The sequence below is a fragment of the Vicugna pacos genome, chromosome 1, assembly GCF_048564905.1.
Source record: "Vicugna pacos chromosome 1, VicPac4, whole genome shotgun sequence".
Classification (NCBI taxonomy): Eukaryota; Metazoa; Chordata; class Mammalia; order Artiodactyla; family Camelidae; genus Vicugna; species Vicugna pacos.
Genome location: NC_132987.1, coordinates 67,879,787 through 67,896,187, shown reverse-complemented (window position 1 = coordinate 67,896,187; position 16,401 = coordinate 67,879,787). Strand labels below are relative to the sequence as shown.

The 16,401-nt window shown below is 33.3% G+C and overlaps 1 protein-coding gene across 4 annotated transcripts in view; it reads right to left on the bottom strand.

Moving 5' to 3' along the window:
• GSK3B (glycogen synthase kinase 3 beta) overlaps positions 1-16,401 on the bottom strand; it is a 165,743-nt gene that overhangs the window by 137,990 nt on the left and 11,352 nt on the right. The window lies entirely within an intron of this gene.

Sequence of the window (16,401 nt, the reverse complement as noted above, 5' to 3'; positions counted from 1 at the left end):
AGAAGCTTTCCAATGCCTCCCACACATCACCACCTGAATATTTCCAGGCCCCTCAAACTCAACACGGCCACAACATAACTTATCTTGAAAAGCAAAGGAACAGAGACTTACAAAGTATAGATGTGCAGGGGTTTTATTTTGTTGGGAGTAGAGTGTATGCCCTATTTTAGTAAACATTATCCACCTTGTCTTCCAAGTCAAATAGTTGGGAGTCATTCTTGACTCCTTCCTTCACTCGACCCAGAGAGCTAAGTAAGTCATCAAATTCTAAAGGAAGACAGTACAGCCTTAACCTTCTCAAGACCACCCTCTTCTCTTCACTCCCCCAACATTTTTCAACAATAGCTTGCTTAGGCTCTCCCATAATACTCATAATTGCCTATAGCTATAATAATACTTATCACAAAACATGTTTATTATCTCTTCATTAACCTGCAAATTTAGTGACAGGGGAAACGGTGTCTTGTTCTTTTTATCCAAAGCACCTAGGAACACACAAAAAATAATAAACATTAAGTCTGGTGAGCGAGGGAATCACAAGAAGCTAAGCAGCACACCAAAAGATGTACAATTTATTAAGCCTGGAGTAGGAATTTACGTATAGTTCAACTTGCTAGCATTTTTCAATACTGAAGTAATCTCCATCACAGCACAGCAATAACAGCACATCTGCAGCACTCTGAATATTCAAAGTGACAAATCATTCTTTTCTTGCGTATGCTTCTATGCACATTTTAAATTTCCTACAATGATTATACATCACTTTCGTAACTGGTGAACACAACAGTATTACTTAGAGTAATATGCCACAATCATGGGTATAAGTGAAAAATCTTTTATATTTTTAAGGACAATATGTGTGAAACTGAAAGTTGGAGTTGGGGGAATACATCAGGAACCTAAGAAAATATACCAAATTAGAGATACAACATTAAGCAAAGATTGCTAAGACCACTGCTTTCAATGAAAGTTAAGCTCAGCCAGTAACAACTGAGAAAAGGGAGGTAAGTTTACAGCTTCATTAGAGTCAGTCAATGATTTATAAGAAAATGGGACTTTCAAAAGACGTTGGCTAACATGGGGGGCCGGAGGGTTATACTCAAATTCATTCCAGATTTAAATTCAGTCATAAAAGTACAAGAAGAAAATATAATTGAATATTTATATCAGCAGTTCTCAAAGTGTAGTCTAGATCTCTGAATTGTTTCATGAGGCCCATGAAGCCAAAACAATTTTCATAACAATAATATTTCACATAACAATGCTTTTCCACTCTCACTCTCTTTGCAAAGAGATTTTCAAAAATGTAAAATTTCTTAATTTTTTAATTTGGAAAATATAATTTTTTTAATTAAAAATGTTTAACATGTAGAGGACTTACTGTTTTCTAATAAATATTTTATAAATTTCTCAGTTTTAAATTATAGAAAGGAAAGGAAATTATAACGTGGCAAATATCAACAGATACAACTCACATGAATAAGAGCTCTTTAGGGCCCTGAATAGTTTTTAAGAGTACAAAGGGGTCCTGAGGCTAAGAAGTTTGAGAACTGATATATATAGTTTGGAGAAGGGCAAGAAGCTTCTCTAAGCATGACTCCAAAGCTAGAAGACCAAAAGATGTGTTGATATAAATTTTTTAAACTTTTATGCTTCTAAAAATAAACATAAGCAAAATTACAAGAAAAACTGACAATCTGGGAGGTAACACAATATACAGTAATGAGTTCATAGTATTCGTGTATGAGGAGCTCTTTTCACATTCACTAAGGAAAAGACAAATATCCTCCAAAATGGGAATGAGAATATGAAAACTAATGGGGAAACAGTATAATAAGCAAGGAGTCAATATGCATGTAGAAAAATAACCCTCAAACTTATTAGTAATCAAAGCAATGTAAAACTGATCAAATCAACAATGATGTTTATTAACATAATCTAATTCAGTGAGAGTGCAGGAGAACAGGTGTCCATATAAATTAGTTAGGAACACAAATAGTCACTATATCTCCAGAGTGTAACACAACAACACGGATCAGAAATCTTAAGTGTACATACTCCTCAACCTCCAACTCTACCTTAATAGGATAAAAACTTACGAAAAGGTACGCTACAAGAATACTTATTGAGGCATTATTTACAATCGCAAAAGAGAAAACTAGAAACAATTAAACATCTACCAAGGGGATGGCTGAATATATTATAGCATCCCACTGCATGGATTAATTATTATCTGATGACTTAAAATGAATTTATATGAAAAGATACCTTTGATATAATAGGTTTCAAAAAGGCAGTTGTAATTTCTGATGATTCATTTCAGTAGAAGATAATATATCTGTGTGAAAAGAACTAAGATGTGCCTGGAATTTTAAGTATGTGCTAAATATTTTATGCTTTATCACATTTAATATTCAAAACTTTATGATGTAGGCTGCCCTCTCTATACCTCAGTTCTTTTATCTGCAAAACCGAAATAAATAATTTGCCCCCAAACCATGAAAGCCTCAATTCACAAAACCATTAGATGATGGATGCCAGATTTGACTCCAGGTCTCAGAAACTGGAATCCAAACTATATATCATGTTAAGTATCATCTGTACACCAAATGGTTAACAGAGGATCAACAGCACTATCATTCTCCTCAGCCCAGCTACCTTTCTACCTTTTTACCTTTTCTCTTCTCCTTCATCTTATGCTTCTTGTCATAATGAACACATTTTATTTTTTATAAGAAAAAAAAGAATTTTTATTTTGAAATACTGGGGTTCAAAAGCCAAATACTCAATTTGGGGGAAAAAATTTACAGCACAGCTTTCAGTACATCAAGTTATTAAACATTACCTACTGAGTTTAAAAAAAAAAAAAGGCAGCTTCTTTTGGAAGTGTCACAAAAAGTTTATAGACTTCAGCATCAATCGGCCTAGTTTAAAATCCACAACTTTTAAGCTATGAACCTTAAGCAAATGACTTAAACTCTGAAACTCAATTTCCTATCTCTCAGGATTGTTATAAGGGCTACATTAAAAGAATAAAGCAGGCAAAAAGGATAAGATACAAAATAAATGCTAATACCTTCAAAAGATATATATTCATACAAATTCTAGCTCAACAGCAAAGTGATATTAAAATTATGCTGTGCTTATACATCTCCTCAACATTAGTTAATGGCTCATTTTCAATTTAAATTTAAATCAAACCCCTATATACCCAAGAAAATAAATTCTCTTGCTTTTGGGAACCCCATACCTAGGAGAAGCACTATGAAACAAATATTTTTACTGTCTCATTACTGAATCTGTCCTACTGACTTCTGTTTGCTCAGTAGTTTAGCGGAGTGCCTAGCAAAGAGTTGGCCTAGAGTGTTGGGTGAATAAATGTGGCAATCTTGGAACACCTAACACTCCGTCTCTCTAACAATGTCTCATTATCATTCAAGTATAAAAGCTTTCACACAAAGCTGTGGTACTAATTAACATTCAACAACAGTTTTGATTTCAAAAAAGCAATCATGTAGCAAGTTTCATCCAACTCATTTCCTCACAACTTGTTATTTTCTAAGAAATATATCTAAAAACACAAAGTCCCTGGGATGAATCTTAAAGTCAAAGAGAGAGCAAGAGAGCTCTTAAACCTTAATCCAGCTCCCTCACAAGGACCAGAAAGGCCAAGCTCTCACAGCAAGCCAAAGATTCTTCTCCGATTCATTTTATTGGTCTTTTTGTTATTTATTTAGCAAGTTAGTAAATAATATCATAAAAATTAATAATTAAACAATAATACTTGTTCTGGAATTATTCAGAAATTAATTCAGAAATTCCAACTTGTCTATAAATGTAATTCTACTACTAGACCAACAATGAAACAACTACACTACAAAACAACTATGGAATCCTAACCTTCTGTAAACACTTAGAATTCACCTCCATCAACCTTTAAATAGAACATCTAATCATTCCACAAATGAATACTCACTATTCATTATTCAAAAAATACTCATTGAAATCCTATTATGTGCCAGGCATTGGTCTGAGCTCTGGAAATACACAAGATATTAAAGAAACAAAAATTCGTGCACTTATTGGAACTTATATTTTAGGCCGGGAAGGTGGGAAGAGCAGGCACAAACAAAATAAGTGAAATATATATAACAAGGTGATAATGCTTTAATAAAAAAAAGGGCAGAGGAGGGGAATGAAAAGTGCAGGATCGGAGAGAAGCTACACTTTTAAAATAATGGGTTAAAGAAGGCCTGACTGAGAAAAACATTTTAACAAGGTCTCAAAGATGAAACTAAGTAAAGCAAGCACAAGTTCTAGTCCTACATAGATCAGATGGATTAGCAGCAACCTGGTGAACTAATTTTCTCAATTCCTGAAAAGGGCAGAAACAAGACTGAAACTATAAAACTCAGAATTACTAAATTCCTAACTGGAAAAGAGAAAATACTTGATTACAATACCATGAAAATATAGCATGTTCTTTTTTATTTCATTCCTTCTTCCTCTTTTTCCTCCCTCCTTCTCTCTCCTTAATTCAGATGAAACTTCACTGCCAGCAACCTCAAAACTAACATTTAAAATACTGTCATTTTGCCATTGTCAGGCTTCAAACTTTAGATACCGAAACTTAACTTCCTACTTTTTCCATTTCTATTCCCCAGAAACACCATCAAATTAACAGAAATCAAAGACTATGCTTCATCTTAATCCCTATTTTATGTTTTCACCAAAAGTTATAGATTTAAACTGCTACTAATGGAACTGTAAAGGTGCTTAGAGAATTAGTGTTCAGGAATCCTGAAGTAAATCCTTTTACAAATTCAAAAAACATCTTAAAACTAACAAGTTTCTTGTTAGACAAAATATGTTCACTGTAGAAAAACCTAGAAAAATAAAGATAGCAAAAAGAATAAAATTAACATATTTGAATGACAGGATTATAACTAGATTATAGTGTAATAAAGGATTATCAGCATAAGTATAAATATTTGGAGAATACTGTTTTCTCTATTTTGCTGCCGTCAATTCAATCACATTGCTCATACTCTTTTTCACTCATTCTTATGCTATTTGCACTCATCATGAACTTATTTCTATGTTAAATATTCTTCTACATCATCATTTTTTATCCTATTGCATGAATACCAAATCACTGTTGAGAGGATTAAATAAATGTATGGCATGAAGAAAATACTATTTACTGTTATTAGTCCCAGGATTAAATTTTTTGTAAATATTCATGTATATCTAAATTTATGAGCATATCCTTAATTTTTTCTTTAAAATAAAATCCACAGAAGTAGAACTTCTAAAACTCTGCCAAACTGCCCTCCAGAAATAAATTTACTTTCCTTCAGCAACACCCTTGTCATAACTATATTATACTTATAATCTTTGCCAATTTCACTGAGGAGGAAGGGGTGTAACTTTGTCTCATTCCATTTTTGTGTTTCATCAAATATACTAAATGGAACATTCTTTTTTCACATGCTAATTCTATTTCTCCTTACGTGAACTTATCAAAATATTTAAAAATGAATTACTCTAATATTTATGATCAGAATAGTCATACATTAGATTTGTTTAAAGCATGTTACCCACGGTGCTATTCTACAAAAACATTTGCTTATGTTACACACTTTAAAAGAGGGAGTTATACACATTCATTCCACCATAACCCTCAGTTTAGTATCTTCCACTAATATTTTAAAAACAGAACACTAGTACCAAAGTCTAAGGGCAGAGGTGCGTAGAGGAGGGGAAAGGGCTTCAAATTAAAGTATTTTAAACTACCTAATATGTAATATATAGTACCTGAATTAATACACTCACTTAAAAGAATTAAGTAGATACTTTAAGCACTAACATGGAAAATGTCCATGATATATTAATAAATGAAAAAAGGACTCAGAACATGATCCATTTGTGACTTACAGCAAAAACAAAACAAGAGTGGGAAGAATAGGGAAGCAGTCGCTGTCCTAGGTGCTAGAGACCCAGCGATGAACTAGACAGGTTTTTCCTGCCTTTATGGAGTTCACTGGTTAACAGGTATCCTGACTTTCTCTGGATTTACTTTTAGTATTAAGACACAGTAGAATATAATAAAATTTCTCAATTTCTTTCCAAATATAAGTTTGAGTCTAAGAAGAATGTAAAGAGGAATACAGCTACACACATTACTTTGTGGATTTTAGAGCAGAAATTACAATATAAAAAATTTAAGAAGTTATACACACACACACAATATATTTCCTAGTGTTAATGAAAACAGAAAAAAAAAGTCTCAAAATCACTTTTTTAAGTCTTTAGTTAAACTCAGGAATCTTTTTCATTACCCAAATCTGAAGCTCAATTGATAATATTAAAGAAATCAAGGTATTGATCCCAATTTGGTTTAAAAATTACTTACAGTGTATTAAATGCTGTCTACTCCTAAAAAATATCTTGAACTAACTCACTAATAGTAATTTCTGGAAACAGGATCAGAGAGAATGTGAGCAGATGGAAATCAGAGAAAACCTTACACATTTTACTGTGCACACTCCTATACTGTTTGCGTATTTATGGTAAAATAATATCTTTATGATATAAATGAAAAATAGTTTCAGTGCAGAACCCAAAACTTGGTCCCATCAAAATTTCCCTATGTAATACCTTAACGTAATCAATAAGGAACTGCCTGAATAAAAAAGTCAGTGTTATGCAGGTATAAAAAGCAGTAAGGGAGAGCCCCCTACACTATGAGTGTTTTCCAGGACTTATGTTAAGTCAAAAAACATAAAAGGTGTAAAACAAAGTATAAGTTTTATCTAAGAAGGAAAGAGAAATATAACTAAGTGTACATACATTTTCTCAAAAAAAAAAAACCCAGAAACTAATAAAAATGGTCACCTATAGGAGAGGGAGAGGATAAAAGCTAGATTTTTCTAAATACACCTCATATTGTAGTTTTGGTTTTGCAATCATGAAAGTATTTTACATAATTTAAAACAAAAGTAAATTAAAATGAAAACAGGTTATTCTCCAAAACTGACAGCAAAACAGACAAATGTATCAAACTATGTATCAACTGGGTGGCTTAAACTCAGACAGAAATCATTTCAAATTATTTTAAAACAGAAATTTGACTGTAAATCCCTAGTAGAATTCTTATTAACTGTAAGAATTCTTAAAATTGTTTTCAGCAAACATTTTCTAAAACAAGCTCAAAATAGCAATACTAATATGTATATATAAATATAAATAATAAAGCAAGTAATTCACTACTGTCAAGACTTTCAGCATAAATGAAAAGAGCTATAAATATAAAGCTGAAAAAGTTAAAGGAAAAATCTTATAATCTTTAACCCTTAAACTTTAAACAAAATCAGATTTGGAAATATTGGTATGAACTCACAATATATTTTTTTCATTTGAATAATCATACAACAAATTCAGCAAAGCTGCAGAATATAAGATCAACACATAAAATCATTTGCATTTTTATACAGTAGCAATGAACACTCTGAAAAGGATATCAAGAAATAATTCCGTTTACAAAAGCATTTTAAAAATTCACTTTACAATAAATAGCATGGAATAAATTTAACCAAGGGGATACAAGACTTCAAAACCACAAAACATTACTGAAAGAAATTAAAGAATACTTGAATAAATGGAAAGACATGACATGTTCACAGATCATAAGATTTAATATTAAAATGTCAATATTACCTAAAGCAATCTACAGATTCAACACAATCCCTATTCAAAACCCCAAAGGCCTTTTTTAGAAAAATGGAAAAGAAGACCCTAAAATCTGTATGAAATTGCAAAGGATTATGAATAGCCAAAATAATGTTTTTAAAAAAAAAAGTTGGACTACCTAAACTTCCCAATGTCAAAATTTACTACAAAGCTACAGCACAGTGTGGTAGTGACATAAGAGAGATATATAAATTAATGGAATAGAACTGAGAATCCATAAATAAACCCATGCATCTACAGTCAACTGATTATCAGTAAGAATGCCTAGACCATTTAATGGGGAAAGAACAGAGTCTTCAACAAATAGAACTGGACGACTGGGCCCTTACCTCAACCATATACAAAAATTAACTCAAAATGGATCAGCAAACTAAATATAAGAAATAAGACTATAAAATTCTTAGAAGAAAATTTATGGGTAAATCTTGATTTTAGATTTGGCAATGTTTTTTCAAATATAACACCAAAAGCACAAGAGGAAAGAAAGAGGTACATTCAACTTTATCAATCTTTAAAACTTTCATGCATTCTTGACAGTACACTGTCAAGAGAGTGAAAAGATTACCCACAGAATGGAAGGATGTATTTTCAAATCATATATCTGATAGGGGTCTAATATCCAGAGTATATAAAGAAACCTTATAACTTAACAACAAAAAGACAAACAACTCAATTTAAAAATGGGCAAAGGACTTGAATAGATATTCCAAAGATATACAAAATGGCCAGCAAGCCCATGAAAAGATGCTCAACATTATTAGTCATTAGGGAAATGCAAATTAAAAGCACAAGGAACAGACACCGCTTCACACCAACTAGGATGGCCATTATCAAAACATTGAAAAAAACAAGCGTCGGAAAGGATATGGAAAAACTGGAACCCTGATACACTGCTGATGGGAATGTAAATCATGCACCCACTGTGGAAAACTGGCAGTTCCTCAGTAAATCAAACACAGAATTACTATATGAGCCAGCAATTCCATCCCAGTTTTTAGGTAGACATCCCAAAAAACTGACAAGTGTTGAAAAAAAAATTGTACACAAATGTTCACAGCAGCACTATTCACAATAGCCAAAAGCTGGAAACAACCCAAACGTCCACCAACTGAATGAACAAAACGTGGTTTATCCTTACAATGGAATACTATTCAGCCATATGGAGGAATGAAATACTAATAGAAGCATGGATGAACCTTGAAAACATTATGCTGAGTGAAAGAAGCTGACACAAATGCCACATGTTGTATAATTCTAGTTATATGAACTGCACAGAACAAGCAAATCCAGAGTCAGAGAGTAGATTAGAGCCAGGGTCTGGAGAGAGGAAGGAATACAGATTGACTGCTTAAGGAATATAGGATTCCTTCTGGGGTGTGAAAAAGTTCTGGAACTAGACGGGTGGTGATGGATATACAACACTGTGAATGTACTTATTGCCACTGAATTGTACACTTTAAAATAGTTCAAATGGTCAATTTTACATCGTTTATTTTATCACAAAAAGAGAAGTCTCACATACACACACACACACCCACCTCTGTCCACTAAAAGGGCCTACAAACAACAACCCACTTATAGCAACAAAGACCCAGATTATGATCTTTAAATATCAGAAAGGAACATCTTGTTATACTAGAAAATAGGGTTACCAAAGGTTACTGAGGTTTTAACAAAAGATACAGGAGTCAACATGAGGGGGTTTCCACTAGCTAAAGATGAGACAATTTGAGAATTAAAAATAACTGCAATGAATTAAAACAAACATATTCAAAACCAGGGGTTCATACTGATACTAAAAACAAAAAAATAAACCTCACTGGCCACCTCTATCAAATAACTGGAAAAGAATCAGGCGTTTATCCTGCTGTTCCTCAGAATCATATAATTGACTAAGGTAAAGAAGTTCTTTATAGAAGTACTCCAGCAAACAAACAGAAGTAATGATAGAATATCACCACTATCAGATATAATGATCTAGACTGGGGTCAGCAAACTTCTTCTGCAAAGGGCAAGACAGTAAATATTTTAAGCTTTACATGCCATACAGCCTTTGTCTTAACCAACTGTGGCACTGTAGTACAAAAGCAGCTACAGACGATATGTTAAGCAAGTAGTGTGGCTACATTCCAATAAAACTTTATTTCCAAAACAAGCAGAGGATCTGATTTCATCCACAGGCTGAAGTTTGCCTTAACCTACGCAATTGTCATCAATGTAGATGAAAGATTGATGGGGAACTTCAGAATAGACGGTGAATCAGGCTGACAATAAACCCAGCAATCAACAGTAACATCACAAAAAGAGAGATTTCTAAACATTATTTGCCACCTGATATTATGCAATACTCAGCATCACCTAAAAAAGTAACCTGACTAAAAGAATCCAACGGTCTGCAGGAAATACACGGGGTAAAGGAATATCTTCCTCTATTAAATGACTACAGGGATTAAAAAATAATCAGCAAAATCTATAAAGTGGGAAATTTCAAAGAACAAATGATCTAATTCTTCAATAAATAAATAAAAAGGAAAAGAGGGGAGAATATTATCATCAGGTATAAGGAGATTTTAAAATAGCAATCAAATGCAAAATATGGACCTTGTTTTGGATCCTAATTCAAACAAACCATTAAACAGAAAAATTTGGGGGAAATGTGTATCCTTGCTATCTGATGTTAAGGAATTTTTCAAATATTCCATGAAAAGTAGAAGCATGATGCTATAGTTCTGTTTGTTTATTTTAAAAATCCCTAGAAAAATATATTTGAAAAAAAGTATGATCTCTGAAATTTGCTTGAAAAATATTTGGTAGTGGCAAGGGTATAGATGAAACAAAATTGACCACATTTAGATCATTATAGAAATTGGAGATGAACACACGGTGGTACATTACACAATTCTATTGACTTTTATAGGATTGAAAGCTTCTTAATAATGAATAATTTAAAAATAAATACTCCAAAATGGAAAAAACATTCACCACCATTTTGGAAATACTAGGCTCCCTTAAAAAAAAAATTGATGAAAATTATCCCATTCTACCAGAAACCAAGTTCAATGCCCACAAAGAGCTAAGTGGAAAGGGAAAGGGAGAAGAGAAGTGGAAAAGCAGAAAGAAGGAAACTGTGACTCATTCTTCCCCTCCCTCAGCCTAGTCAGTGACAAGGCAGTGAGGTGCTGCTACTAGCTGCTTCTTTAAAAGTGTCCTGGCAAGGACAGAGTATTTCACTTTATAAGAAAAGGTTTCCTAGGAAAATCACTCTGCCTCAAGCTGTGAAAACTGTCTGATGTTCTTAGAGCCCCCACGGATCTTGGCTATTTCAAAGCAGGAAATAAAAAGTTACCAAGAGAAAAAAAATTGTTAGAGGGGGAAGAGACCTCTCTCCCCGACTTCCTCATAATTGAGAAGGAAGAATAAAACTGAAGGAAAGACTATACTCTGCTGAAATCAACTCACAGTTAATAACCTTGATGGTTTTGAATGGTTCTAAATAATTCTCCAAATTTTCAATGGGTACCTCAGATTATTTAACTCTATTGAACAAAACTGTAGACATCCAAGTTGGAAGAAAGAGGATCTTTCTTGTTTGCCAATTACAGTTAAACATTTAATACCCAATGGTCAAATGCAAACCAAACTGTCACTGTATACAGACTAGCCTGAAAATAGTTTTCAGAAGAAAAATATGCAGTATAAAAAAGACGGACTACATAGACATCAGATCTACTTAAAATACACATCTCACATTAAACAGGCAAACAAAAACTTCATGGGCACTAGGCCAACATCTGCTGATTACAAACAGTACTCACTGAAAAAGTGCCAGATCCCTAACAAACTATAACTTTCTCAGTGTCCTATAAAATATATTCAAGATGGAACCTCCATTATTAATACCTTGGAGATATTGTAGGTTCGGTTCCAGATCATTGCAATAAAGTGAGTCACACAAACTTTTTGGTTTCCCAGTACACATAAAAGTTATGTTTACACTGCACTGTAGTGATTAAGTATGCAAAAGTATTATGTCTAAAAACAAAAGCATATATCTTAATTATAAAATACTTTGTTGCTAAAAATGCTAACCATAATCTGACAACACAAGGTTGCCACAAACTTTCAGTTTATTTAAAAAAAAAAAGTATCTGCAAAGTTCAATAAAGCTAAGCAAAATAAAGTAAGATAAGGTATGACTGTACTCTAAAAGGCAACAGGTGATGTTTTTCCTCAAATAAGTTAAAAAAAAAAAAAAAGACGACTTGGAGGCTTCCTTTATGACCACCCTATACATGCCCATTAAAAAAACAAATAACCTGAAACTAACATTGTAAAACTACTACACTTCAATAAAAAGTAAGAAAAAAAAAAAGATACAGAGAGGTAACAACCTACACCTAAGCCTTAATTATTTTTATTAATACTAATAGCAGCTAAGATTACTTTGTGCTAGACACTGTGCCAAGCAACTTACATGCATTATTATCTCCTTTAAGGACTACAATCACCCAGAAATGCAGGTATTGTTATCACTATGTCCAAATAAGGAAACTGAAGCTATAAAAAGTTCGTAACTTGTGTAAGCCCACTATACCTAATAAAAGAGCGGGCTCTGGCTTTAAAATGTCAAAAAAAGACATAAAGATATACATACCTAAAGGTACTATCAAATTTCACTCCAAAAGCACTTTAACTTACAGAGTATTCTCTGAAACCTTCCCCCTCCCTCCCGGAACATGGAGCTCATCTAAGCAAAGCAAAGGATACAGAACACGTGTCAGGTAGTAAATTATCCTTTCCTTCTTCCCTAAGTAGGGCAGCTTAGTCCCTTTCCTAGTATTACTGCTAACTGCTGTTTCTAAAGTGTAAAATCCAACCAAATGGGTAGTTCATTACAATCACACAGTAGCATAGCAAGGTCAAAACAGCAAAGGTTTAGGACTCAGAGACATTAGGGATTTATTCCCAGTTCTGCCCTGTTACTAGTTTTATGTTCTTTACCCTCCAGAAGGGCCTCAGGTTCCCTGTCGGTAAAATGGAGATATCACCTAAGTCCTGTAGAGTAATGCTCTTTAAATGTTGGCTCTCTTCCCTTCTCTTGTAAAATAAAAGCAAGTTCCAAATACCTAAGACAAAGCCTCCAAAGTGTGATCCAAGGAATACCAATCCTTCAAGGGATCCCATAAGCAGCATTTCCTAAACTTCTTTGGCCAAAGAATATTTATTTCAGCATTATAATGTATTATATTATACAGCATTGCTTAGAGTAACTGGTATAGGAAACGCTGACCAAAGGACTTTCATCTCGGTTAAAAAACAAAACAACACTTTGCTTCAGATTCTATGATAGCTCTTTTGGCTCTTCAGCGTTCATTTTTATCCAGTCTAGTTCCTGCCTACATTCTGTATTGCTGAGTTGGCACATAAATGCCTTGTAGATACATGAATACTCCATTTATTAACTATTATACGTTAAAACCCAGACATCCTCTTTCAAATATGACCTGAAAAATCCAACTGCAGGATAAACAGGGCTTGTTATCACAATATAAACAGAAAACTTTTTCCACTAGTCTTTCAGTTAGAGTAGATAAGGAAAAAAAAGTTCATGTATCAGTGTACATTTATCAGAACTGTATGAAATAAACCAATTATTACAAACAGAATGTGCACCTGGCCTCACCTGCAGAAAAAAATGCAGTACAGAGGATCAGAGCCAATTATACTGTATCTGAATTTTGTATCATCACAGAATTTTACCATAATCTGACATTTAAAACACTTGCCAACTAAGAAAAGTTCCTCAGAAGCACAGAAAATTTTCTCCAAGTCATGAAAACTATAAATCAACTTTTTAAATTAATATGTAACTACCCTCAAAACTACAAAAATACTAAAAAGAAAAACATGATTATGAACTGATGTATTAAAATTTGGTCTGCACATTCAAGATTCAATGCTTTAAATCTGATTTATTTTTCAACATTCAACATTTATTAAGCATCAACTAAATAAAGAGGATCTTCATGGATCTTCATGTCCAAGAATAATGCAAAGCAACAACAAAAAAAACTGAGACAAGAGACCACAGGAAACAATAAAAATGGAAGCAGGTGGGTGATGTCTAACACCTGCCTTGAGTCAAGCTATGATGTTTTCAACAAGCTCAAAATTGGTGTCTTCACCAATTTTCACCAAGTTCCCAGAGGTAGCAAGGCTCCATTTTTGCACATCATTCACATTCTCTTAGGACAGTAAAGAATAAGAGTTCTAGATTAAATTACTGGGTTAGAATCCAAGCATCTGCCATCAGTGTTGCTGGTTATAAAACCTCAGCAAAATTTACCCAACCTCTCTGAGCCTCAGTTTCCTAAACGATAATGGGATCTGGCTAATAACTGACTCTGCAATATGGATTTGACTGTATTTATTACCCACATCTTACAGTCACTGTTTCATAGATGGTCTGTATTAACTTTAAAAGCAAGGTATTTGCTCTTAAAATTTTTATTTCAAAAGGATAAAACACTTTACTTGTATATGACTGACAATTTACTTTCTCCTTGGTAACATTAATAAAAAGCAAAAGTTCCTAAGCCTTACCCTAAGAAAACTTGAATCAACCAATTTCCCAGAATCTTCTTATTCTCTTTCTAAATTATAAAGGTCATAGAGTGTAGCAATTAAAAGAACAGATTCAAAGTATGGCTACAAAATCTGCTGGCTGTGTAAGGAGGGCCATCTAAGCTTCAGTTTCCTCATTTGTAAATTTTATTTGCCTTACCAGACTGTGGTAAAGATTAAATGAGATAGAAATAAATTGCTTAATACAGTGCAATAACATAGTAAATAATGAAAATTTTTTGTCTTTACCTGAAGGCCGGTGGCCTTAGTTCCACACACCAGGCCTATTCCTACTAGCTGTGAGATCTGAATAAATCAATTAAAATATTTTTAATTTAATTTCTTCATCCATTAAATGGGAGAGAATATTGCCTCAAAGTATTATGAAAGTTAAATGAAATGACAGTGGTTGACACACAGTAAATACACAACGGGTAGCTGAATCGCAATTATCCTAGTTCTAAGATCTAGGCTACCACAATTAGCATCCAGGGAAACTCAACACTCATCATAACTACAAACTTTTCTATAATTAACTTCTTCCCCAACCCTCACTCCTGTGATCAACAGCAGCATTTCTTACCTCTTCCCTAAACTTTAGAAAGTATACAGGCTTTCCCAGGTACATGTGAAAAACAAAAAGATGATGTTTCATTTGGACATAAAGTAAAGCCAGATTTTTAAACAATATCTTACTCCTAAATTAATACTGATAGCTAACAAGCTGTACAACTTATGTTGATACCATGTAGAAGACATTGTAGTCAGAGTCTTCTGCCACTGGGGATTTCTCTTTCCTAAGGACCCAGGAATTGGTCCATCTGCTCTTACTTTAGAGGTCACGACACACAGACCCTTTGTTTTTTACTAAGTACTCATTCTCCATTATAGCAGAAATATAATAATAGACAGATAGACAGAACACTTCGTCTATCCTTTGAAAGTGCACAGCCATTCTTTAATTTTCTAGAAATTGATAAAACGTAAATATATACTGTAATATTAAGGCTTCAAAAGGCTTTCAATAAAGGTTATCCATGACGTTCAACTGAATTTAAATAGAATTATGCTTTGCTCTTTCGGAACTGATTGGATTTCAAGAAGGGCACAAACACTTACTACTTAGAGAAAGTAAAATAAATCTCTTTTTGTGTAAGAATCATGCCCTAGGCCAGCCAACCATCTCACAATGTACACAGTTAGTCACAGAAGTAGATACCATGTTGATCAGTAGAAACCAATTATCCTGAAAACATGGTTTCTCAAAACACAATACAGACAGTCAAACTTTACAGCTATTTAAGAGGTTGGTTTATTTAGCAAGATAATCTATATTGTTTATTAGTATTTCTTACTTTCTCTGGGAAAGGTCTTGAATTGATACACAAATATACACTAGTCTATCAGACAAATAAACAGTATCCGAGAGATGTAAAAAGAGGGCCTGTAAAAATTATAGTTTTCATAAATCCCCACAAAAAATTTACATGTCTAAGTACATCCATGGTGAAAGGGCCTATTCATATTTAAATAGTCAGTTTACTTTATCTCTTGCAGAATAGCCTACTTGGTGAAAATAAACTGATTTGTCACTTTTCATTACTCTAAATCTGTCTTCTACCCTCATCCACTCCAAATAAACTTCTGGAGGACTTGGGGTATTATAATACCTGGATAGGCTCAGTGTTTCAGAGGTACTGTACTTATCAAACAATGCAACCTAGCACCGGAGTTCTTTCTTTCATTCAGTTATCCATCCAAAGAGTTCACAGCCACTCTGTGCTAAACACATAGGATAACATAAATGTCTGTATCTGAGTCTCTTTCTTTTTCCTACTATTGCTCCTTTGTGTTTAAACAAAAACCCAGGTTTAACTTCATATATTTATTTCTTATATCAAAACTTAAATGTTTCTAGAAACATCAGCAATAGTTTGATGACTTGGAAACTCTAATACCATATGTAACTACCATGTATAGTATAAATGTAACTATCATGACAAATTGCCTTCAACTCAAATATGT